The sequence below is a fragment of the Marmota flaviventris genome, chromosome 6 (genome assembly GCF_047511675.1).
Source record: "Marmota flaviventris isolate mMarFla1 chromosome 6, mMarFla1.hap1, whole genome shotgun sequence".
Classification (NCBI taxonomy): domain Eukaryota; kingdom Metazoa; phylum Chordata; class Mammalia; order Rodentia; family Sciuridae; genus Marmota; species Marmota flaviventris.
Window position 1 is genome coordinate 114,497,875 of NC_092503.1, and position 25,458 is coordinate 114,523,332.

Genomic DNA, 25,458 nt, shown 5'->3' on the forward strand with positions numbered 1-25,458 from the left:
GTGATTTTTTTATTAAATCGTTTTTGAAGTTTTGCTAGAGCCCTTCAGATGATGACAGTCATGGGCACGGTGATTGAGAATTATTGAGGGCAGAAATCTGCAAGTGTTGAAAGGTTCCTGTGGAGCTGGGGAGCCTTAAAGGAGGGGCTCGTCAGGGAGGTGACGATGGCTGCTTCTGAGTATTTTCCTGGGGTTTTGCCCTATTTATAGTCTGGTGTTTAAAAGAAACAATCCTCTGGGTTTGGATGCCTGGCTTGTCTGGCCCTGACCTCTGGCCAAAGGCTTTTATCTTGAACTTAGTTGTTTGCTGTCATGTTGGGCTCAGCCTCTAAACTGTGTGTGATTGTGTTGGGGGGGCGGGGGCAGGGAAGTCCCCAGCTCTGGGGAGGAGCCCTCAAGACTGTCTTTGTACCGGGGTTGGGATGCTGTCTCTGAGAGGTTCCACAAGAGCCAGTGGGCCAGAGGTGATGGAGAGAATGAGGTAGGTGACCCTAGGGAAGCCCAGGGCGTAGATCTGCCTCCTTTCAGGGTTCCCTTGGGAGTGGAGGAGACAGAGATAAATCTCAGGAGATTTCACTGAGTTCCCCTGGATTCCTGGAATAAAGCAGAGGACAATAGCCTGTCGCCCCCAAGGAGGGCTTGATGGGGTTGAGACATGTGCCCCCAGGAGGGATCTTTCTCCAGGTGCTTCCGCGGAGCCCAGGCTCTGGTGGTTATGGGGTAACCTCTGAGGACGCATACGCCATAGCTTGCTTAACGCTGTACTCCTAAAGAGTTAGTTGCCACCACAGGTTGAGTTTTTTTTGTTGTTGTTGTTTTTTGTTTTGGTGCTAGGGATTGAACCCAGTGGCACTTTACCACTGAGCTACATTCCCAGCCCTTTAAAATTTTTTTTATTTGATGCTAGGTTCACCTGTAATCCCAGTGACTTGAGGATGAAGCAGGAGGATCACATGACACTCTGACTCAAAATAAAAAGGGCTGGGGATATAGCTCAGTGGTTAAGCACCCTTGGGTTCAATCTCCAGTGCCACCCACCCTCTTCAAAGAATTTTTTAAAATTTTGAGACAGGGTCTTATTAAGTTGCTGAGGGCCTCACTAGGTTGCTGAGTCTCTGGGATTACAGGCGTGCACTACTACCCAGCTACAGTTTTGAGTTTTCTATATCCAAAATGCTTAGGATCATACTTGTTTAGGATTTTTCAGATTTTGGACTATTTGCACATACATAATGAGATATCCTGGGGATAGGACCCAAGTCTAAACATGAAATTCATTTGTTTCTTTTATAACTTATACATAGATTAAGTATAATTTTATACACTATTTTTAATGTACCTGCATGACTGTGATCCAACCTGTGAGGTCAGGTGTGAAATTTTCCAGTTGTGATGTCACGTTGGTATTCAAAAAGTCTTGGATTTTGGAGAATTCTAGATTTTTGGAGTAGAGCTGCTCAACCTATCTAGGACTGCTGCTCTGAGATGCTCTACTCTGCTCTGTGGTGGGGAGGGCCATGCACAGCCGAGGCAGATTTCAAGGTGGTATTGCAAAGAATCAGGAAGACCTTCCTAGATCTTCTTGGTGCTGGGAATCAAACCCAGGACTTTGGGTATGCTAGATAAATGCTATACCATATCACTGAGCTACACTCTCAGCCTTGAATAATAATAATAATAATTATAATTATTATTATTATATCAGGGATTGAACCCAGGGGCACTTTACCACTGAACCACATCCCCAGCCCTTTTTTATATTCTATTTAGAGACAGGATCTGGCTGAGTTGCTTAGGACCTTGCTAAGTTGCTGAGGCTGGCTTTGAACTCACGATCCTCCTGCCTTAGCCTCCTGAGCTGCTGCTGGGATTACAGGAATGTGCCACCCGGCCCGACTGAATTTTTTTTGGTGTTGCTGGGGATTGAACTCAGGGGCTTGTGCATGCAAGGCAAGCACTCTACCAACTGAGCTATATCCCCAGCTTCTGACTGAATTTTTTTATAGTATAAAACAAAAATTCTCCTGACTTAATCAGTACTAATTGTCTGGTTCAGTAGTGTTAAATTCTGTTCACATTGTTGTGAAGCAGACCTCTAAGATCTTTTCATTTTGCATAACTAAAACGATACCCATTAAACAGTAATTTTCTTTTTCCTTCTCCACCCATCTGCTGGTAACCACCATTCTACTTTCTGTTTCTGTGAATTTGGCTGCTTCAGCTATCTCATGTACGTTGAGTCACACAGTATTTGTCTTTTCACGTGTAAAATGGAATAACCCCTGTGGAAAACAGTATGGTGGCTCTTCAGCTGGAAATACAACTACCAAATTATGCAGCAGTCTCACTTTTGGGGTATCTATCAACTGAGTGTTTTTAAAGAACTAGAAAAAGAAGTGGGGGCGGTGGCTCCTTTCCCATAGCCCCCTGGGAGGTGTAATATTGCATCATGGTCCTGCTGGGCTGCAGCCCCGTGCCAGGGAGGTAAGGGTCAGATGACGAAGCCCTTCTGGGTTTAGCCAAGGAATTTGAACTCCTTCAGATTTTAGCATTTTTCAAGTAGGGGAATGGATAACATTTCAGAAAGTTCCCTCTAACTTCGCAGTCATTTGCAACTTAAAAAAAAAAAAAGTGGAATATTCAACCCTAAATTAATGGCACTTGTGTGGGCTGATCCTTCACCCGTGTGTGTTGTGATAAGGACTCTCCTCCTTCCTTTCTCCTTCTGCTGTGGTGGACTGTGGGTTTTCCCAGAAAGCCCATAGAGCCTCAGAGGACCCACCCCTCTCACCCCAGCTTTCGGTTGTTACCTCTCTCCCTACCATGAACCCCTGGAGGTCCCCCTAGGCCCTCATCTGTCCTAAGACTCCCTCCAGTGTGGCCTTCCTGTATTGGCCCTTACTGTCAATGCGTAGGTGGTGTGCCCAGCTCTGCTGTGCTTCCTGAGGCCTCTAGGCTTTTGGTGAGGAGATACCCTGTCCCCCAAACCCAGAGACCTGAACGAAGTGGAGGTGGAAGCACAGAGGGGGCCCTCCCTGCTGACTGTCATTTTTGTGTGATGAAGCCCCAAAGACTGGAGGGTCTTCCCCCTCAGCTCAGTCCAGCCAGGGAGAGGAAATTGGGCCTTGGTGGTGAAACGAGGGGAAATCCAGTTTGAAGTGATGAGTGATGGGTTGCAGATGGTGGGGGCCGGGGACACCAGCAAAGGTTGTTGGGCTGTGGAGGGTTCAGTTCCTGTTTCCTGAAGCCTGGAGAAGAAACCCATGGCCTCTTAGGGGACCTGGCTCCTAACAGAACCCAGCCTCTGCCCTCAGGGAGCCCCTAATCTGGAGACTGTTTCCTATGAGCTGTTAGGAGCTTGCCATGGGTAATGTGCACACAGAGATGGATTTTTACTCTTGGACTTAATGAGTGTGGCTGGTGGTTCTGTGAGCATTCCGTGGGTGCCTGCTGCACCAAGCATTGGGTGGCATGTTACTTGTGTCTCCTGGAACCAGGCCTGCAGGCTAGGAGTCCTTGCGGTTTCCACCATACAGGAAAATGCAGGCCAGGTGACCTACCTAGGTCAGAGCACTGACACTGAATCCTGCCTGCTGGCTCAGCCTTTGGTCGAGTCCATGTGTGGAGGTAGAGCCAGGGGCTGGGGTTGACAGTCTTGGGCAGAGAGGAGGGTGATAGGAGCCAACAGTTATCACGCACTTCGTGGCGCTGACCATGTAGCTGTTGATGTGCTTCGTCACGTTGAATTGCCACACAGCCAGCCTCTGCAGCAGGTTCTGTGATCTTATAGAATAGACCACAGAGGGCTGGGGTTGTGGCTCACAGGTAGAGCGCCCGCCTAGCATGCAAGAGGCACTGGGTTCGATCCTCAGCACCACATAAAAATAAAGATATTGTGTCCACCTACAACTAAAAAAATATATTTAAAAAAAAAAAAAAAAAAAGAATAGTCCACAGAGGTTGAAGAACTTGCCCAAAACCTTACAGTTAGGAAAACAAGGATTGGATTGGATCTCACTTTTGACACTCAGAACCATTCTGCTGTTCATTACCTGGCAGTGAAAGTGGATAAAGCAGAACAAAGGTGCAGGGCAGTGTGGTGTCCTCTGTCATTTAAGTTGCACAGAGCTGTGCTTTCAGGGAGTGAGCAGGGTGCCCTCGAGCACATTGTCTCAACTCTGAACAGGGACAGTAGTACGGCCTCTCCCTCGTGCCCACAGAATGTGTGGACATGTCAGACAGAACGCCTGGGGCATGTAACAGGGCTCCCTAAATATTAGCTGCTGTCCTCTGCCCCACTTCCCTGAGCGCCTTGTCCCTAATACCTCCCTGCAGATCCCACTGTTGAGCTCCTAATCTGGAGATAGGGGCAAGGGAGGATAAGAAAACCCACAAGTTCTCCCCTTGTAGAGTCACCCATCATTTTTCATTTCTTGAAATTAATCCACAACTTGCACCCCCAAAATCATGGTCAATGCCTGAAAATAGGGAAAGGTTTATCCTTCCTCCCTGCAGTCCCAAACCTTGGTTAAACGTTTTGGAGAATTCTTGGGTCCAGAGGACCTCAGCAGTACTCTCCCTGGATGGTGGTTCTGCAGGATCTGAGGTCAGAGTTGAGCTCTCCTTGGGGACAGATACCACCAGCCTTCTCAGAGAGCCCTGGGTAGTCAGGACTGACTGGCTTTGAAATGTACATTCTTTTTCCTCTCTTCCATCTAAATATTTAGGTTTCCTGCTGAAACATTTAAGCAGGACTGTGTACTGCTTAAATGTGTCACCTCCCATGCCCCCCTGTAATCTGTCTGCAGCTGCTTAACCAGGCCCCTCCTACGAGGGGGGCCGCTTGCCCCAAGTTTGGAGAGAAGCTCTGTAGGGCAGTTGGTGGCAGGACCGGCCTTGCTTGATTGTGTAGCCCGGAGCCTGGCCCAGTGGATTGCCAGGGGCCTTGTTGGCCACATCTAGAGGGGTGAAACCATAGAGCCCTCCATTGCTCTATGTGGACTGTACTGTGGCTGGGGGTGGGAAGCCCTCCTCTGAACCATAGTGTAGAGAAAGGCTGGTTCTACCCTGGATCCCAGTTCTACCTACCTACTGGTTTGTGCCTTGTGACCTTGGCTGGATTTTACCTCTCAGGACTTAAGACTTTGCATGCCTAGCGAGACTTAAGAACCTGGCATGGCAGTGGCCATGTCTCCCTGTCCTTGGGCCTATGTTACCAGGCCCAGCTCCCCAGAGCTGCCCAGTAAGGATGTGGTTTTAGTGTTACTCCCTGGTCTGTTGTACCTGGGTGCTATAGTACTAGGCCAAGGGGGATGCAAAGTCGGAAGGGACTGAGCCTCTTCGAAGATCAAGGCCCAGTGGATTAATCCAGGTGATCTAGGCCCAGACTCTGGCCCTTAGTTTTACGAGCTCTGAATTGCTCAAAGAGGGAGGTGCTGAAAATTTACTCCCCTTCAAGGCACATCTGGTGGGGCTGGGTAAGGATAAGCTTTTTTATTTTTAATTGACATGTAATCATCGTATATATTTATGGGATCCAGTATGGCAATTTAATCCATGTGTACAGTGTGTAATCATCAAATCGGGGTCATTAGCATTTCCATCTCTTTATCACTTCTGTGTGCTTAGAATTTGAAGAGGGGGGCTAGTTGCTGCACCTTTGTGTGAGAGGTGAAGATCCTGAGAAAAAGCTGCACAGTGCCACCTGCAGCTCATTGCCATCTTTCCCTGATGGAGGGGGTCCTCTCTGGGTCTGATTATCTCTAGGACCACTCCCCCCTCCCCCCTGCCCCCATTCCCCTACCAACCCCATCCCCCCAAGCTCCCACCCCATCTGGTTCCGATAATCTCTGGAAACCTTTCTTTTCCCCACCCCTATCCCTTGTCTTGCAGATTTCCCCCAAATTCCTTTCCCATCCTTGAAGAAGGCCTTGGCAGTGCGTGTGAGTTGTTAGCAGGTTCCTGTCCTAGGTCCTGGGCTGGTGCTGGAGGGGAGCTGTGGTCCCTGCTTTCAAGGACCTTAAGTTAGTAAACAGCCAGTCCCCGCTCAGATATTTACTAAGTGCTTAGTAAGTAAATATCTTACTGTGTACTAGGCACACAGTGCCTGTTTGAGGACCACTGCAAGCAGAATGAGGCCTGGTTCCTCCTGCCTTTTAGGGACCTTCCCTGGACTGCATACTGCAGAACCAAGAGGTTAGATGCAGGAGCGTGGGAGGCCCAGCATGCCTGCACCCCTCCCTTGTTTGATCTCAGAACTGTCCAGGAGGAGCCAGGGGAAGGCCCCCACTGTTTGCAGGGGAGGCGGGCAGCTCCCTAGCTGATAGCTCCTGGCCCATCCTGGAGGGAGGGAGTGGACATGTGTGCAGGGTGTTACCTGCAGCACTGGGTGACAACACCCACAGCCTTCTAAGAAGCTTGCAGACGTGCAGGTTTTGTGTCTGTGTTGCCAAGGGTCTCTGTAGACCCTTAAGATCTTCCTTCTGTGGGCCTGACTGGGGATGCCATTCCGTTTCTTACATGGGAAACCGAGGCTCTGTTAGGAGTGACGAAGCCGGGCAGGACTGGGTGCAGGGTGCAGGTTAGTCCTGTAGCACTGCGGGAGGGTCCAGGCTCTGGGCCAGTTTCTGCTAAACTGTTTCCCATCCTATTTCTAATCCCTTTTAAAATTGCCTTGATGGCATTTTGGGGTCACAGCAATTTCTGCTCACATTACCCCTTTGGCCTGCTTCATATCCTGACCTGATATGAAGACACACCCCACCTCGTGATCCTGAGCGGCTCCCCATGGCTGGTGATTTCTGGGAGAAGAGGCAGAAGATGAAACTGGTGAGCCAGAGGCTCAGAAAAAAGGATGTTTTTCTGGGCCGACTGGAGCCTCAGGCAGAAGAGATCTGACTGAGGCCTCTGCTCCCAGGGAGTTTCTCCCCACTGGACTCTGCTCCCCGTGAGTCTGCACCCCAGGAACTTTTGGCTGGTGTCTTCATCCCCTCTCGGAGGTTGCAGGGGTGGCTTGTGCTCAGGGCACCTCTCCCGGGGAGCAGATCATAAAAATGCGAGGCTGGAGGGAGCTTAGTGGTTATTTGACTAGCCTCCGGCCTCCTGGAGCCAAGGCCCAGATCTTGGGGGAGGTTATGCAACTGTCCAAGGCTACCCTGCCCACCAGGGGCGGGGGGAAGAGTAATAAAGGAGCAATTAGAGCTGGTGGGGCAGTTATAGAACAGTGGCCCCAAAGAGGAGGTCAGTCAGTCAGAGGTGATTGTCACACCAGCTGTTGGGTCTTCTCGTTGTGCTCAGTAGTCAGGGACCCTGATGGTCAGATCATAACCCTCAAAATGGAAAACCTTTAGACGTCTCCTCCCTTAGACTCAGAGCCAAAGACCTTGCAGGGGCCTCCCAAGTGATTTGGACCCTGCTGTCTGTGAGCTCACCTCTTTCCTACCCTGATGCTGTTGGCTCAGGGCAGATGGGAGATGTTGGAGGCCATCTCCCTCAGGGGGAGAGGTGTTCTACATCCCCACACCATGAGGGCCAGTTTCAGCTCTTACCAAGAACTTGAGGTTTATGTGTGCCAGTGACAGATGATGTTGGGGTTGGGGTTGGCAAGGAGACAGGCACTGTGGCCACACAGCAGAAATGAACTGTAAGAGATAAGGCAATGGAGGCAGGAAGGTTAAATAACAGTCAAGGTCACACAGCTAGTGAGTGGCTTGAACCCAGGCCTTGGGTCCAGAGCCCACACCCTGCCAAGTTGCCTCTCATTTAGGCGCTATAATGTCTACATTATGGCCAGACTTAAGGACTGTGTGTGTGTGTGTGTGTGTGTGTGTGTAACTGGGAGTTGGACCCAGGAACATTCTACCTTTGAGTTATATCCCCAGCCCTCTTTGTTTAAATTTGTCTTGAAACAGAGTCTCCTGTAAGTTGCCAAGGTTGGCCTCGAACTTGTGCTCCTCCTTCCTCAGCCTCCCAAGCTGCAGGGATTACAGGCATGTGCCACCTTATCTTAAGGATCCAGCTAGGCCACAAGCTCCTCCCCTGGAGACCCACTGTTCCCAGCATGAAGTGCACCGTGGGCTTGCTTTCTGGATCTTTGGCGGAGTACTGCGCTGTTCAGTCTTGGGATTTCTGACACCAAAGTGCTGTTTCCTGGCTATGTGGACCATTATGGACTACTTGCCATTTTGAGCATGAAAAGTTGTTGTTGTTGTTGGTGGTGGTACTGGGGATTGAATGCTGGTTGGTGGGTGTGTGTCCGCGTGTGTGTCCGCGTGCGTGCACGGGTGCTTAACCGCTGAGCCACATCCACAGCCCTTTTTATATTATATTTTGAGAAAGGGTCTTGCTAAGTTGCTTGGGGCCTTACTAAGTTGCTGAGGCTGGTTTTGAACTTGCCATCCTCCTGCCTCAGCCTTCCAAGTCACCGGGAGTACAGGTTTGCTCCACCACACCTGGCAAGCGTGAAAAGTTTTAAAGCAGAAAAACCTTGGTTGTGTAAGTGGCTGCCACAGCTTAGAGTTGGGGCGGTCAACTGTGTTCTCCCCTCCAGGCCCCCTCACCTTTACCCACTGCGTCTACCTCCTGCCCCTTGATAAGTCTGTGGATCAGAGGATCCTGAGACTGAAAACCCTAAGAGTTACAGAGCTGGAGGGAGGCGTAGCTGTCTCTCACTAAGCTGTGGTTGCTGGGTCTCCCCATGCTCTGCCAGCTCGTTGTCAGCTAAACCCACCCTTTGGACATGTTTCCACCCTGGCAAGAGTCTGGTCTGCATCTTGGGAGGGAATTGCTTTAGTTTTCCCTTTCCCCTGGGGATCTCTGCTGTCCAGATTTCTGCGTGGCCTGGGACAGGTAGGCTAGTTTGTAGCATGCTGAGGGCTCCGGAGGGCCCTTCATGAGTGTTTATTTTGGTAAGGGTTCTCTTTGTGCCTCACGAAGGGTTCTTGATCCACCTGTGTCCCCTGGTGCAAAATGGAGGTGGGCACCTGTTTACAGACTCCGGAGGAGAAAGATGTCAGTCCCATACCTGCTCATCGCTGCTGTTCCAATAAAACCCTCACCCTCACCCTCGGCCTGGGAATGGAATGCATCCTGCCCGTGTTGGCTTTGGAAGAGTGCCCTTCTCTTCTCGGCAACCCTGTCCCCTGCAGCACCCGGTGGAGGCCCCTCCCTGGGGGATGAGTGCTGAGTGGGCTGAATGGGACAGGCTGGTGTCTTGTCAGCACCCTCTCCCCCCTCAAGGGTGGCAGGAAGAGGGAGGGTGTCCTGATTCATGACTTTTCAGCACCCGCCTTTCCCCCGCCACTCTAGCCCAGCCCTGGATCAGTGTCCACTTGGATCAGCGGCCCCATGAGTTGAGCTCACCCACGTTTGGGGGCCTAGAACACAGTCAGTTACTGGGCAGGCTTGCTGTGTGGCTAGGCAAGGTCACTGCACCTCTCTTTGAGCCAAGGACTTGCTTACGAAGGCCACTAAACACCAAGTGCCCTGCTCACTTTGGCAGCACATATACTTGACTTTGGGGCAATACAGAGAGGACTCACGTGGTCACTACCAATGAGACAAATTTGCGAAGCATTCCATCTTTTTTGTTGGGTGTGTTTAACAGAAAACAAAAAACCCAACCTGAGGGCCAGCTGTGTGTCCAGTGCTCACTTAAGGGTGGTAGGAATTAAGGGAGACACTTGACACTTTTGAGGTTGGTGGGGCCTTAACGTGTGTGTGGTGGGGGCTGTCACCATGCTTTGCATATTAAGGATTCACTAGGGATGGGGCATACGGGAGGGACCCTGGGGGCTCCTGGGCAGGAGGTCGCTGTAGGCTGAGACTGTTTTAGGGGAGGTTCTCCTGACCCTGCGTCTGCAGGTTCCTTCCTTGGCCCCCACCGCTGTCTGGGTGGCCCTTACCATGGGAGCCCATTCCACTGGGGACTTGCCTTATCTGCACGTCCAGCCCTCCCCACAAGGCCCTTGACTTGTGGCCCATTGGATCCCAAACCTAGAGGGTAATTATTAATGAATGTCCGGAGCCATGAAGCTGGTTTCTCCTCTGCCCTCTCTCCCAGTGCCCCCAAACTCAGGCAGCACAGATGCAGCCCTCCTTTACTCCTCCAATCCAGGAAGCCACCCCCAGGCCTCCCCGCGGGGCCCTGCCTGGCCCAGCTCTCCCCAACCTAGGGTGCGCTCTGGGGCTGACCGCACCCCTCACCCTTCATCTTGCAGGCCCTCCTGGCAGGGACATGGCGTTCTCTGTGTGGACAGGTCCATAGGTTGCCTGGTGAAAGTACATCAGCACCTCCTTTGGAGTGTGGCTCCTGGGGCTGAGACAGGGCTACTTCAGGGTCATGGAGGGTACTTTTGGGTACGGTTCTAGAAGGTTCCAGTGCTCATCAAACCCACTGGGGACTTTGGTTAGTTTTGACACCATCTCTCTTGAGAATGTGCCTCCAAGCTGTACGTGATTGAGCCATTCTCCTTTGTTCTGTGTTGGGGTCACCATATATGTGTCTTTTTTTTCCCTGTTGTTGGGATTGAACCTCGGGGTGCTCTACCACTGAGCTGTATCCCCAGCCCCAACAACAGGGTCTCGTTGCTGCTTAGGCTGTTGAGTAGCTCCTGCCTCAGTCTTCTGAGGAACTAGGATTACAGGTGCACCCCACTGCACCCCACTGCTGCGTACCTGTGTTACATTTTCCTGTATGCTGAGCCTCCTGAAGGCAGTTTCCCATCCTGCACGCCTCTTCCCCAGGGCGCTGGGCACATGATTTAATCAGCATCCATTGATCGAATCACTGGGCTCTGGCTGGGGTATAGGAGACCCTTAAACAGGCAGGCAGGGCCTTGGTGCACCAGCTGTCCCAGGCACGGTGTGGGAGGGGGCAGTTTTCCTTCAATGATTCTCAAAGAGGGTCTGAGGTAGGAGCCAGACTTCAAATTATAAAAACAAGGTGTGGGTGGAGGTTAAGGAAAGCAGAAATAAAGTGCAAGTTAAAATGTGCGGTTCTCTGTTAGCATTGAGTCATGGAAACTCAATTTAAAAACAGAAGCCAGGCAGGACCAAGTTGGGGAGACAGGTTATTGATGAATTTCTGTGCCTCTCACATTTTCTGTAATGTGGTTGTTTTGCTTTTATAACAAAAAACTCAACTTCTGTCACGGATAAAATGAATGCATATACTGTGTCCACTTATACACTGTTTATTTTTAATGTATGAAGTACACAAAGCACACAAAAACATGGTTTTAACAGAATATACTCAGAGGCCGGTGCAGTAGTGCACACTTATAATCCCAGCAGCTCTGGAAGGAAGTTCGAGGCCAATATCAGCAACTTAGCAAGGCTCTAAGCAACTTAGCAAGACCCCAATCTAAATAGAAAATAAAAAGGCTGGGGATGTATATGACCCAGTGTTTGAGTGCCCCCTGGTTTGGTTTTGTACCAAACCCTTGTACAAAAAAAAAAAGTATACTGTAAACTCAAACCGCTTGAGCAGTCACTGAACAGTGTGTCGTGGTCTCTCAGGTTAGCTACAGAGTGGTGACTTGCTCCTCGGCAGTGCTATGGACACTTTGAGGCATGGCATCTTGGAAACTGGAGGAACCGCTGGGCCTTTGGCCTGCAGAGCAGGAGGTTTGAGATTGGGCACCCAGCCTGACACTGGCCAAGCACAGCATGTGCTTCCCCAGTGTCCTGCACAAAGGAGGGGTCCCCAGAGGCCTACAGAAAAGTCTTGTCTTGGCTTCTGTGTGCGTCCAGCTCAACCAAGCCCTGTGGGCTCAAGAAGCCTTGCCCCATCCTTTCCATTAACAGAAAACATGAGCACAGGCAAGATTTGAAACAGCCGGGGACCATCTGTGTCTTTCAAGAGTCAGGAGTGGCTGTGCCTAAGGCTTGGGTTGACCTGAGCTTGGGGAGGATTCAGGTGGGATGTGCTTGGTGTAGACTCGCACTGGTAAGATGGCCCTCCTGGGGTGCTGCTCTGTGCTTTGTTTAATATAATATTACTTATTATTGGGGCTATTTAATTTTTAATTGAAATGAATGAAATGAACATCGTGTTCCTCAGTCCTGGCAGGTTTCAAGTGCTCAGTCGCCACGTGAGACTGCACAGGCGAGCGTTCTCTTATTGTGGAGAGTTCAATTAGACAGTGTGTTAGTCCATTTTCTGTTGCTGATAACACAGTAACCTCAGACTGGGTACGTTATAAAGAAAAGAGGTTGTTCTGGGCATGGTGGCACATGCCTGTAATCCCAGCAATTTAGTGAGGCTCTAAAGGAAGTTAGTAAGACCTTGTCTCAAAAAATAAAAAGGGCTGGGCATGTGGCTCGGTGGTTAAGTATCCATGGGTCAGTCTCTGATACCCCCTCCAAAAAAAATAAAAAGGAGGTTGATTTTGGCTCACAATGGCGTCCAAGGTCAGAGGCTGCATCTGGTGCCGGTCTTGCTGGCAGAGTCGTGAGGGAGCACAGGGCATCCAGCACATGGACGGAGACAGGGAGTGTCTGTGTGTCCGTCCTATCTCTCTTATAAAGCCACCAAGATTTAATCATGGTGGCTCTACCCCGTGATCTTATCTAATCCTAATTACTTCCCAAGGACCCCACCTCTGAATACCATGGTCAGAATAAGTCATCCTCTTAATACCCCACTGTGGGGACTAGATTCCAGCAGGTGAGACCCCTGGATTCTTGACCATAGCAGACTGGAACCTGTTTGTCGTGCCACACCTGGCTCCTCTGGGGGCCTTATCATCTTGCGGTCACATTCTGGTTGGGAGAGAGGAGGGCTGGTGGCCTTGGAGTGAGGAAGGGTACTGTGCTGAGGACCCCCTCCTAGGTGACCCACCCACGGGGCTGTGGAAAGTGTGCTTTTGTGGAAGGTGCGGAGCAGTCCAGCACACCCAAGTCAGAGCCTGGGCTCCCTTTGAGGTGGCACCAGGCCATCCAGAGTCCTTGTGCACTCAGGTCCAACCTGCTACCCGTGGCTTCCAAATTCCTTCTAAGTGCCTGCCACTGCCCCCCAGCTCAGCACCCTGTGTGAAGCACCCCTGGGCCCAATCCCGGGAGGAAAGCCTGTTGCTCATGGTTCCTGAGGTGCACGGGGTGAGTCTGCCTGCTAAATGGGGGCCTCTCCCCTGCAGGACAGGGCTATGAAGACATCTTTCCTCCATTGCTCAGATTTCTGGGGCTGTCTGGGTTGTGTTCAGGGTCTGTGGTGGGTTCTGGCTGGGGAAGGTGGAGCTCCGGCGATGGGAGGGAGGAGGGGAGGTGGGCCTAGTTTTTAGTGTGGGGGAGCGTCTCCCTGGGCGACCGTTCTATCCTGGTTTGTTGTCTTTTGAGCCTCAAAGTGGCTCCTGGGTTTGGGCTTCTGGCCCTGTTGCTTGAATTTGGAAGGGGCTTGGTGGGAGCCCTGAGGGTTGGTGGGAGACTGTTCTGGATTCACTGTTGGGTGGCCACTTCCCTCCCGTGCTGTCTTCCACTGTCTCATAACCCTGCCCTCTGCCACCTGCTTCTTGTTACTTAGGGACATCCTCCTGGCAGGGCCCGTGCCTTGTCCTTCTTTGTTTCGCCTACAGCCGGGCACATGGCCAGTGATCAGCAAATAACGAATCCATTGACCCTGCCCCGTGCTGCATCGGGTGCGGAACGCTTGTCATTGGCTCCGGTCATCTCCTCTTTGGGTTGAATACGTCAAATGGGCTGCTGTGTGCATGGGCGGGGGTGCTGGTGCCTGGCCAGATGTGGCATCTGCAGCTGGCCAGCAGAGCTACACTTTTTTTTTTTTTTTTTTTTAGTTATCGGCGGACACAACATCTTTGTTGGTATGTGGTGCTGAGGATCGAACCGGGGCCGCACACATGCCAGGCGAGCGCGCTACTGCTTGAGCCACATCCCCAGCCCAGAGCTGCACTTTTGACCCTCTAGAGAGGTCAAGAGCCCAGAGATCCCTGTGGAGAATGTAGGTAAAGAAAACCCCTGTTCTCCCATCTAGCTCTCTGGTCTCCACACTGTCTCTGGAAAGTGACCAGGAGCCCCATTGTACACATGGGGAGGGAGCCAGGGGACCAGAAGAAGGCAGGCTCTGTCCTGGAGGTCACTACTGGGTCATTGTTTTAGCCCTTAGCTAGACAAGGAGCCTCGCTGCACAGGCTTGAGGGTAGATGGGTCCCATTCTGTGGTCCCCCTGGGTGATTTGTTGGAGACCTGGCGGCATTTACTTGGCCTCTCTTTCAGCCTCCCCTCTCCCCACAACATATCTCTACCCGCCAGGCCCCTAAGGTCTGAAAACTACAGGTTCACAAATGGAGGGCCACCCTGGTTTGCCCATGCTCTGTGCTCTCCTTTGCCGGAACTCAGAGACTTGGTGGGAGGTGGCAGGATTCCCATTTTACAAATGAAGAAACGAGGCCGTGGTCTGAGGAGCTAGGCAGCTGCCCACCTGTGCGGACACACCCGTCTGCTGCGCGGTCCTCTGGTTGCCAGGGCGGGGAGGCTCTTGGAGGGGTCCAACAGGCTTGGGAAGCTTTCCTACTTACAGCCACAGCCTTCGTGGAACCAGGGGGGACTCAGGTGTCAGAGGCTCAGTCCTTGTCCTCACCCATTCTGCCCCCTGCATTATGCAACGTGGCTGTGTCTCAGTCAAGATCCTTGTGCCAGGCCAGGAGAGTTTCCATTTCCTGTTGTCTGTCCCTGGTCCTGGGCCCCAGGTTGGGGGGGAGGCTCTTCCAACCCCACCACGCCCCTCACCTTGACTCAGCCTCTCTGTCCTAGGAAAGCCTGCCTGTATTTTTCCACACCTTCAGCACAGAACAGCTCTGTGCTGCTTCACCCCGTCACATCCCACACGGTCACATCCCACACCCCAGGCTGCCAGGGATGGGAGGTGGGTGGGGATCGTCAGGCTGAGACGGCTGCTCCTGCTTGGCCCCTCTGCTCTCTGACGTACCTGCTAGCCAGCAGCCAAGGGTCAGGTGTGCACCAGCCACATGTATCAGGGCCCCCTCTTTTCTTACACTCTGGGGGATCCTCTTTGTACCTCGTCCCTTTTATCTCTAGACAGGGTCTCCTGTGGCCAGAGCTGCTGATGTAACTGGTGTGGTTTGGGATCTGAGAAGAGGAGTCTGTCTGCACTTTAGGGCAGAACTGCCTTTGCACCTTGCCCAGGGACTTTGGGGTCATAGGCCACAGTTGTCTCAGCTCTTGCCTGTCATCGTGACACTGTCTTCTGGGAAGTCAAGTCTGGGATTTGGGGATCATTGAGGTAGAAAACTCCCCCACCCGCCAGGAGCATCATCGATGCCGAAGGCCCGTGCTAGGCTGCCGGTAGTTTCTTGTACAATTTATTCCAGAGAGGATGGAGGCCAGCTGTCGCCCGTCTCCAGCTGGAGACTGAACCAGAGGAAATGGACTTGGACTGAGCCGGGGGTTTGGGTTAGAGTGGGACAATAAGGAAGGATTTTGTGACAGGTGGTTGGCTCCCATGAGAATCCTGTAGGGAGCTTTGTTGAGGACAGGGGCAAGATCACACCTGGGGTGCGGGTGGATGAGACCAGTCCCCCAGATACCTCCTGGGGGCTGGGGAGTGGGATTCTTTCTTAGGAGAAGAGACACTTGCTGCCCTTCCAGTGCAGGATTAATGCCACCACCTAGTACCCCTCTGGGCTTCACTTTTTTAAATTAACAAAGCAGTTTACACTTTAACTACTTGGTCATCTTAAACAAATTATAATAAATGACTAGGCTTAATAATCTCTTATCGTCAGAGACCCAGCCCTTGAGGATGGGTAGTTATTTATTACCCCAAGCTGACAGCCACAGGCCAAGGGAGAGAAGAGCAGCCAAGAGGCCCCCAAGTGGGAGGGAGCTTGTCAGGTTATCTAAGGCATTCCGAAGGGCACCAGGTAGACTGTGGCTGACACTCCAAAGGGCAGTGGGGAATGTGGAGGGGTCAGGAGCAGGCATCCTCCCAGGGAGGTGGGAACAGGGAACGCTGGCCGTGGGGAGCCTTGCCCTTAGAACCCCCAGCAGGGCTGCCCAAGGCCGGTAGCTGTTCCCAGCAGAGCAGACTCACCTAACAGTCCCAGCACCCTCCCTTCCCACCCCTGCTGGGAGAGCAAGATGCAGTGTCATGCTTGGGAAGACCTGTGGCCATTGGGTTTCCAACCACTGTGACATCTCCTACACTGCCACCCACTCCCCTGTTGTGCCTCCCCTCCCCACTGTCTCCTTCCTCTGGAATCTGGTTCCAAAGTCCACAGGGGAGCTGACTCACCAGGGCTAGGACCTCTGGGGCTTGGAGCAGGCATTACCCCCTCTGTGCCTGTACCCATCAGGGCTTCCCACCTGCCTCAGGCAAGGAGCCAGAGCACATAACACCAGCACCCAGGTCATGCCCAAGCAGACAGACTGACATCTTGGAACCCCACTGTTCACTGCAAATATGCAACACCAGCTAGTGCCAGGTTCTGCTGTGAACGAGTGGAGTCTTTGCCTCTGGTCTGTTTAGGGGAGAGTAGCAGGCCGGGGTACCCAAATGCCACGTGGACATCAGGTCGCTCGGAGTGCAGTGGAATAAAGGGCTGGGGAGGGGCGGGTGTACACTGCTCAGGTGGGGTGGCTCCAGGAGATGTGGGGGGTGAGACCTGATTGAAGCAAAAAGCACAGGGGTGGAGGACTGCCCAGCTGGAGGGCTGTCCCAAGTCCTGCTCAGTTGGGTAGTGGTAGGTGGGAGGAAGGCGTCGCCGTCCACAGCCAGCTCTGGAGACCTCTGCAGCAGGCACAGATCCTCAGGGCAAAGTGCCCCCAGACCCCTAGTTCTCTGTATGAGGCAACCGTGGCCTCATTCCGCCCTCTTCCTAGTACTCACATCCACAGCAAACCCAGTGTGCCCAGGACCAAGGGGCACCATACCTCTAATCAGGTACCCAGCCTGGGGAAGTCATTGTCCTGTTTTCCAGATGTGGAAAGTTAAGTTCAGAGCTGTGACAGGACATGTCCTAGGTGGCCAGCTAGTGGACACTGGAGTCCAGGCATGTCTGCTCTGAAGCCAGGGCCTTTCTCATGGGCCCTCAAGCTGCTTATGGAAGGAGGGCCCCTAATTGGACATTTTAAAGTGACTGGCCATTTTGTGTGTTCTGTACAGACCTGGATTGGGAGGACAGGAAGCAGGCAGGCCCTGGACAGGGTGGCTGGGCTGAAGGTGAGCCAGAGCTCCCTCAGGTTGTCAGCCTGGAGAGGGAGATGGTGAGTCAGCAGTTCCTGAGACCTCCTTTGTGGCCTGCCCGAGGGCTGTTTTTAGAAACCTTGAGTGGCTGGTGACTTCCTGTGGTTGCTCCTTCCACCCCTCCCCAAGGTTGGGGTGATCATGAGAGCATCTCTGGGGACTGGGGTAGAGAGCATGAGCATAGTGTTCACCCTGAATGGCGTGGGCAAGGTTAGATCCGTGGGTGTGACTGCGCAACCCTCACAGCAACACACCGTCCGTGTCCACTGTCCCCTTCCTGCTCTACTTTGGTTGGCATTGCTCAACCAAGTCCCAGGATAGGGGATGGATAGTCTGGTTATTTTGTGGAAAGGGACCCCCAGAGTCAGGGAGCCTCTGGCAGGTTCAGCTATGTGCATTGTCACCAGCCTGCTGGGTGGCTTCACCCTGACACTAGCCCTATCCAATCCTCATCTACAACACGGGAATAGGAAATACCCACTTTGCTTTGTCTCCCTTTAAGGTCCTGCATCTCAAATGAGATCGTGGCAGAGGCGTTATGGGTGAGGGGGGCTGGGTAAATGTGGTGGGGGGTGCTCACCCATGTTCCCTGTCTAACCTTGACATGGAAGAGAGTGAGCAGAGCAGGAAAGGGTCGTCATCTTGCCTGGAAAGGACAGTGAGGCAGGGGACAAATCCAGTGGAGGGTCCTCTTCTCAGAGCCCTAACCCACCCTTGGAAGGAAGGCCTCTTGCTGCCTAGTGACCCACTCTTATGGGGGCAGCAGGGGCGGCTGTTCTGCTGGCTCAGCAGGCTGGCGTGTCCCTCACACTGTTCACCCACTTACTATGGCAGGCACCCCTGGGATCTAGATTCTGGGAGCAGGGAAGGGATTAAGTCATAAATCTAGGTTGCAACATCCCGGACAGGTTACAGACACCAGCACGAGGCTGGGAACCTGGGCCCCACCACCTCAGAGCAGGGCAGTGGTTTTGAGTTGGGGGTCAGAGAAGCAGCAGGTGGGTGGAGAGGCCCCTTTTATCTTTAAACCCCACTGGACATCCACCTGCCCGCTCCCTCAGAAGATGAAGTGGCTGGGGTGGGTTTTGAGAGCCTGGTTCCAGGAGGCCGTCTGGCATGTGTGTTTGGAAGGAAGGGGGCTCTTTCCTGTTCCCGAGGTCAGTTCTCAGGCAGGCAGAGCTGCTGTGGGAGCCGGCCTGTGAAGCCCCTTGTGTCCCCAGGGCCCAGGGATTTCCAGCAGAGTCCATCAGCCCAGCCAGCCCTCCAGGTGCCCCAACGCTTGCTGACTCCCATCCTGCGCTCAGACCCCAGCAGCCCTTCACTGTTTGCTTTAGCCAAACCCGCAGCCCTCCTGGGTCAGCCAGTCCCTGCCGAGCCGCCTGGGCTCCGCTCTCACGGGAGGGCTGCCCAGCTACTGGGGGAGGAATGACCAGCCCAGCCCAGAACAATGGGGGCAGGGTCACCTGCCTTGTTTTCTTTGTCCCTCCCAAGTGAGCACAGGGCTCCCAGGCCTGTGAAAGGCGGAAACCCAGAGGTTTCTGCTGAAAACCTGCTGCCATTTGGCACCGGCCCACCCTGTGAGCGTGAGACCTCACGGTGCTTCTGGGCTCCTAAGAAGCTGCTGAGAGATGGCCTGGGCTGGGGAAACCCAGAGGTAGACCGACCGGAGGACAGTCACACAGGTGCCCCAGTGCTAACTTTGGGGGAGGGGACTTAAGCCTTTTGGGTCAAGGGCAGAGTTGAAAATCATTTGCATATAAATAATCACCTGGGGGGGTGCTTGTAAGCCCAAGTTCCTAGTCAGGGCTCAGGACTGTATTTGCTGGAATCTGAGTGGGAAGACCAAACTGGGGTATTTTTCCAACTCTACACCCCAACCCCCCATCCCCCCATAGATGTCAGCCTACAGTCCAGGTTGGGTGATGGTACCACAGTGATCCCCACCCCCACCCCCGCCTCCACCTGTTGTTTAAACTTCTGGGCCTCAGTTACCTACCATCCATTGCAGCCTGAAAATATTGAATGAGAAATTCCAGAAATCATTCATGAATTTTAAAGTACCCTGGTGAAATTTCCTGCAGTTCACTCCTCCTGCCTGGGATGTGAATCATCCCTTCACCCAGCACAGCCATGTGCTGCCTGCCTGACCATCATTTAAGAGCTGTCTTGGTCATCAATCGACTGTCACAGTGCTTGTGTTCTGGTGCACTCTGTAGTGTCCCCTAAAGTGTGTCACAAGGATGGGAGTGGGAGTGCTCTGCTACTTTCCACTTTACCTGATGGGGTTGACTGGGATTCTGGGGTTAAATCCAGGGGTGGGTGTGAGCCACTGTGCAGGAGACCTGGGAGCACAGTGGGTTGGGTGCTGTTTTGTCCACAGCCCCACCTGTGACACTGGGATATTCTCTGGCTGATTGCTCCATCTCTGGGCTCAGGGATGCAGGCACTGGGCACATTGCCTCAAGGACCAAAGATGATGTAGACAGTGAGGGCTTCCTTCAGCCTGAGCAGAACCTTGGGGAGTCAGAAGGCAGGCTTGAGTGGGCCTGGGAAAGGGGCGTGTGACTTGCTGGGGCTCCTGGTGGCCATTAAGCTGACTCTGGAGTGAAAGATGTGTTTCCTTGAACGAGCTGTGTTGGAGTGGGGGTGCAGGCAGGATGGGGTGCTGGTCTGGTCGTAGTTTTGGCAGAGGGAAATGTGAATTTTAAGGGAGGTGTCCCCTGTCCTAGTTGGGGGACCCCAGTGGTCATAGTCATTTTATAGAGAAGTCACTTCTCATTTTATAGAGAAGAGATTGACAAAGAGACCAAAGTTTCTGGGAGAACCTACTGGCTGAGCCGATTGAACCCAGCCAGGTCTTCAGATCTGTGTTGACACCCCAGCAATTGATTTGTCCCTCTTTCAGCTAAAAAACATGATAAATATCCTATGTAGGTATTGGAACACACCTGGAAATGCAGGTGAGCTAAAGAGTAGCTTCAGTCGCCCGCCCTGGTCCATTTCTGCCCCAGAGTTCTGTGTCTTCCCTGGGAGTTGCTCAGTGGTAGAGCACTTGCCTAGCACGCAAGGCTCCGGGTTCCATCCCCAGCACCAAAAAAAAAGAAAGAAAGAAAAGGCAGAGCACAGCTAGTACAGGTATCAGGGTGGTACCCTGGACCCCCGCCAATGCCTTGCCCATGAACTATGGTGCCCTCTGAGCCACACCTGCTGACCTGGGTTAGGCTGGAAGGTGGTAAGGAAAATACCAAGAATTCCTTCCCCCTGGCCTGAGCGTCCCTCCTTGCCCTGGAAGGTGGAAGACCTAAGCCCAGCACCCCACACTCCCCCTCACCCCAGCAACCCCCTCTAAAGGTGGCCATTTTACATTGCCATCACCTTGGGAACTTTTTATTTATTGTAGGGGGAACTTTTTAAAACCCATGCCTGGGTTAACAGAATATCTGAGCACGGTGTTTATTTAAAGTCCAAGGTGGACCCATGGGGCAGCTCAGCCTGGACGGAGAGTCCCTGACTTGACATCTGTGGTGTTAAAGCCTCAGTTTCCTCATCTGAAAATAAGCCCAACACGCCCTCTCCCAGACCCCAGATAACCTTCAGGAAATAGTTGGAGAGTTTGGGTGAGTCGAGGATGGAGAATGGAAGGGAGTGATGGTCATCCGAGGGCTTAGACCAGGGAGAGGTCTCTAATTTGTCTTGGGAATAGGAGTTGACAGGTGCACACTTAGTCTCCAGGAAACTTTCGGTATGCTGACAGTCCCAGTGTGCACGGTCAGATTGAACAGGACCAGCCCATCAGCTGGGCAGACAAGTGCTCCACCAGCCCCTTCCCGCTCACTCCAAACTGCTGTGGGGGTGACGTGGAGCCCCAGGACATGGGGCCTCCCACCCTCCCTTCACCAGTTCCTGGGTTGCAGCTTTAAAGTATTTAAAAGCTGCTGGAGCGAATGTGCCCAAACTGCAAATATTTGCCTGGTGAGTGTCTGTGATAGGTTTACTGATCTTCTGTCCTTCTGAGAATTCCTCCACTCCCTGTGGGCCCACAGTCCCACCCTTGACTCCCCACCCCAGGAGGGGGTCCCTGTGAGAGGGCAGATGGCCTGGGGAGCCAGGTCCTGGGAGCCCAGGGACAGGCATTTTGTTGCTGTTTTGTCCACAGCCCCACCTGTGACACTGGGATATTCTCTGGCTGATTGCTCCATCTCTGGGCTCAGGGTCGCAGGCACTGGGCACATTGCCTCAAGGACCAAAGATGATATAGACAGTGGGGGGCAGCTGGGAGGGGAGTTGGTCCTCGGGTTTGGAGAAGCTGCCCTCTGTCCCTTCCTGACCTCAGCCTCACTTGCCCAATTTGCTTGGCTGGTTGGGAAACTGATCCATGTGGCTGGGGGCCCCTGGGGGCACAGAAGTCAAGTGAGGTGGCCTTCTGAAGGATGGGGTGGGACACTTTAGGCATGCCTCTCCCCCCCCCCGCCAGGTGGCCAGCGAACACCTGGGGACACAGTACCTGCCCCTTCCCCTGTGTGGCATGAAGAAGCTATTTGATCAGATGAGAAGTGAAGATGTACAACCTCCACTGTCCTCGGGGGATGAGCTGTACCCCCCTAGCCCTGCTGGCCTCTGCCCAGGGCTTGCCAGCCCCCCCCTGGTCCAGCCTTGGTCTTTGCTCCTGGGTCTCCCCTCGCTGCAGGGTCTTGTCTCACAGCCTGCACCCGTACAGATCATCCTCCTAGTTGCAGATACATGTGTCCAGCACTCAGTGTGCCCTGAATGCTTTGAATGTGCTCATAGCTGGTGGGGTTTGGGGCAGATAGAGAAACTGAGGCCGAGAGGCGGTTATCTACACAGGCTTATCTACTAACAGCCGAGACCCCATCCACATCTAGCTCCAGGTTGGTCCCACCAGTTCCGGGAGCACAAGTCTACATTTGACCTGGCCCCATCCTACAGCGGCCTTTCTGTGAGTGGAACTGGGTGTCCTTGGAGAGGAAGGGTGTGTAAGGATGCCCTGAGGAAAGTGCCCAGCTAATGGTAAATGTTTCAGGCCCGTCCACCTTTACCTTCCTTTTCCTGCCCTGGGTATATCCACTGGAGGGAACCGGGCTCCCTTCCTGTAGGAAAGACAATTCTGGTCACCCCAGGGGCCGTCTCCCAGCCCCACTGCTGCTTGCTCTGCCCCCTCGAACCCCTTCCCGGGAGCTTTGTTGGCCTCACTCCTTCCCCAGCTCTGGCCTCTGCCTTCTCCCAGACCCGTGATGGTCTGCCTGGTCGGATGCTGGCTGTTTCAGCAGGCTCATCTGCCCGAGCCTCACCTTGCTGGATCTACCTCCTTCCCTTCTTGCTGGATAAAGACCTCCAGCATGTTGCAGATGCATTTAGTTAAGGCCCAACTGCAGGCGATGCTGGAAGATTCTGAGCCGGGGCCGCAGCATGGACACTCCATCTCAGTTCACATCTTCCACTTGTTGAAGAGGTATTTGTTGAGCAGCTACTACATGCCAGGCCGTGTCCTAGATTCTGGGAATGCAGTGGGGGGAAGGCTCCTGTCTTCCTGGAGCTTACGTTCCAGGGAATCTCTGCGTTCCTGTGGAAGTTTCCTTTGCAGGTGCCTGGAGCACTGTGTCCTAGACCCAGATTCTCTTGTAATGAGAAGCTCATCTTTGTCCCTTTTTCCTGTCTGTAGAGTGCAAAGAGCCACACTGCCCAGGTTGGGTTTGTTCCCCAGCTCCGACACTAACTAGTATATGATCTCGGGTGCCTGATTTTTCATTTTTAACATAAAAGTAAAATTTCCCCCCTATATCAGGGATTGAACCCAGGGCTACTTAACCACTGAGCCACATCCCCAGCCCTTTTTATTTTTTATTTTGAGACTGGGTCTCTGTAAGTTGCCGAGGGTCTCACTAAGTGGCTGAGGCTGGCCTTGAACTTGAGATCCTTCTGCCTCAGCCTCCTGAGCTGCTGGGATTACAGGCATGCGCCACCATGTCTGGCTAAAATAGGGGTAATAGCAGAACCTACTTTATAGGGCATGGTGACTCAGTGAGCTAAGTGTTTTAAAGTGCTTGGATCTGTGCCTGTTCTAATAAGTGCTCAAATATTTACTTACTATCTATGAAATGAGAGCAGAGTGGCTGGAGGGTAGGGCAGAGGAATGAGAAGGCTTCCAAACCACCATGCAGCATGGGTGCCTGAGGGTTAGCTCTATCTCCCCTTCCAGGCCAGAGGGACCAGGCAAGTGCTGATGATTGATATACCAGAGGTTCAGTCCGTGGGTCCCGCGATGGCAGGCTGTTGAGGCTGTATACTCAACAGTGGAGTCCTGTGGTCTAGAAGCCATGGCAGCTGCGGGAGCTCAGGGCAGGGCTGGGGGTAGTGCCATGATGCCACTCAGCTGGGATCCCCAGACAGGCTCACATCTTGGCCTGTCTTCCCACCCTGACCCATGAAGGGAAAGGTCCTGCCTGCCTGGGTCTGAAGGTGACTTCGTGTTCCAAACTCTGACGTGTCCAGACGAGCCTCCAGGAAGGGCCCGCTGCGTGGGAAACCTCAGATTCCCCAGGGAATGGGGGCTATCAGAGAACTCAGGCTGCGTGGACAGTGACCAAGCTGTGGAGTCGGGCAGCTGGCGTCTCAGGCTCCAGGCAAGGGCAGGGCTATCACATCGCTGGAGGCCCGGGTCAGAGTGGCCAGACTGGTTTTGGGGCACTTGTTTTTTCAGCTGGTGGGAGGGGGTGGAAGTATGCACTGGCCTCTTTCCTGTGGCCTTTATGGGGAAAGGGTGCAGAGTCACAGTGGTTAGGACCCAGGTGGGCCTGGGTTCCAGTCCCAGCTTCATTGCTTTTAACACTGCGACCTTGGGCTACTACTTCCTTAACCTCTTAGAGCCTGGAATCCTCATTTGCAAAGTGGAAAAAATGAGAGCATCTTCCTAGCAGGATTCTGTTCTAAGCAAATGATCTAAAGGCACATAAAATGCTGAGCACAACTCTTGGCACACAGTCAGCCCTCAATAAATCATAGCTGCTTTATGATGAAGGTGACAGAGGCAGGGAACTCTGTTCCGTCCCCAAACAAGGACCTGGCCCAGGCTGTGTGCAAGCGCCCTTCTCCCATCATTCTCCCGGCTTAGATGGAAAAGGAAAATATTGTCTTGTGTGAATTCAGGAGCCAAGTTAAAGAATCCTGCAAATGAGCAGGGGCCACCCCCTCCTGGGAAGGCTGTTTCCCTAACCCCAGGGCCGGGACGCTGTGTCTGATAGGGTGTTTGCCTGGCTCCTCACAGCCCTTCCCCTGACCCAGGGACGGCCTCTGCCCTGGGTGAGCTCTTCTGTTCTGGGAGACTGAAAGCTTTCCCGTCATCCTGTGCAGTCCCAACCACGATCACCAGAGCCACAGCTACGTGTGGTGGGAATGGGGAGCTGGCACCCCAAGTTCACAGCCAGACCTCAGTTCCCTGAGCCCAGCCTTCCTCCTGCCGAGCGATGTGCAGCAGGATCACAGGAAGAGCCAGCTTGGTAGAATATGCAGAGAAGCCCTAGCAAGGGGACAGCAGCACTAATGACACACACACACACACACACACACCCCGCCAGCAGGTAGGCAGAGCCATGATGATTGGCAGGCCAGCTATTGGGGAACCATGAGCAGAGGAGGCAACAGCAAGGGGCTCCGGGGCCCAGGGCGGGCAGAGTGGGGAAGGGATCTGAAGGGAGGGAGAGAGGCAAGGAGTGGGCCTGGAAACCGGTGGTCTGCAGCCCAGGCCTGCTGTGCCAGGTACCCCCTGCCCCTCGAGCCTAATTGCAGCCATTGCTTCTAGGGTTGTGACCCCAGCCCCACAGAGCTGGGGGCCCTGTGGAATGCCTACCCTCACGGGATGACCCTGGTGGGAGGAGGGTGGGGAGCCACACACGCATGAGCCTCTGGCTCCCTGATAACCCGGAGCCAGGCGGACTGCAAGCTGTCACTCAGGGCGTGCCTTCAGTGGGGTGAAGGGCAGAAGCCCAGCCTTCCCACCTCCCCATGTTGCTAACTTTAGTGCCACTTCTGTCAGCTCTTATGTTTGACGTCTGCTTAGCACTTTGTAAATGATCCCCAAATTGACGAAGGTCTCCTTTGGCAAGCTAGTGGGTCTCGGGGGAGTGTCCCTGTCGGGGGTTACCTGTGAAGTGCAGGGCATTTAGCATCTCTGGCCTCCTGCCCATCACCCTCTAGAATAAACCTATCTATTCACTACTGTGTCC

The 25,458-nt window shown here is 53.2% G+C and overlaps 1 protein-coding gene across 4 annotated transcripts in view; it reads left to right on the forward strand.

Moving 5' to 3' along the window:
• Positions 1-25,458, forward strand: part of Kcnk5 (potassium two pore domain channel subfamily K member 5) — a 42,659-nt gene that overhangs the window by 6,540 nt on the left and 10,661 nt on the right. Inside the window, exons 1-2 of one of the 4 annotated variants that reach the window (XM_071613437.1) lie at positions 413-481; positions 13,791-13,954. The exons of 1 other annotated variant lie outside the window; for it this stretch is intronic. The gene's annotated coding sequence lies outside the window, so the exon portion shown is untranslated. Of the gene's footprint in view, positions 1-412; positions 482-13,790; positions 13,959-25,458 lie in introns of those variants that run through there. 2 more of the 4 variants (XM_071613436.1, XM_071613435.1) reach the window with 2 other exon arrangements.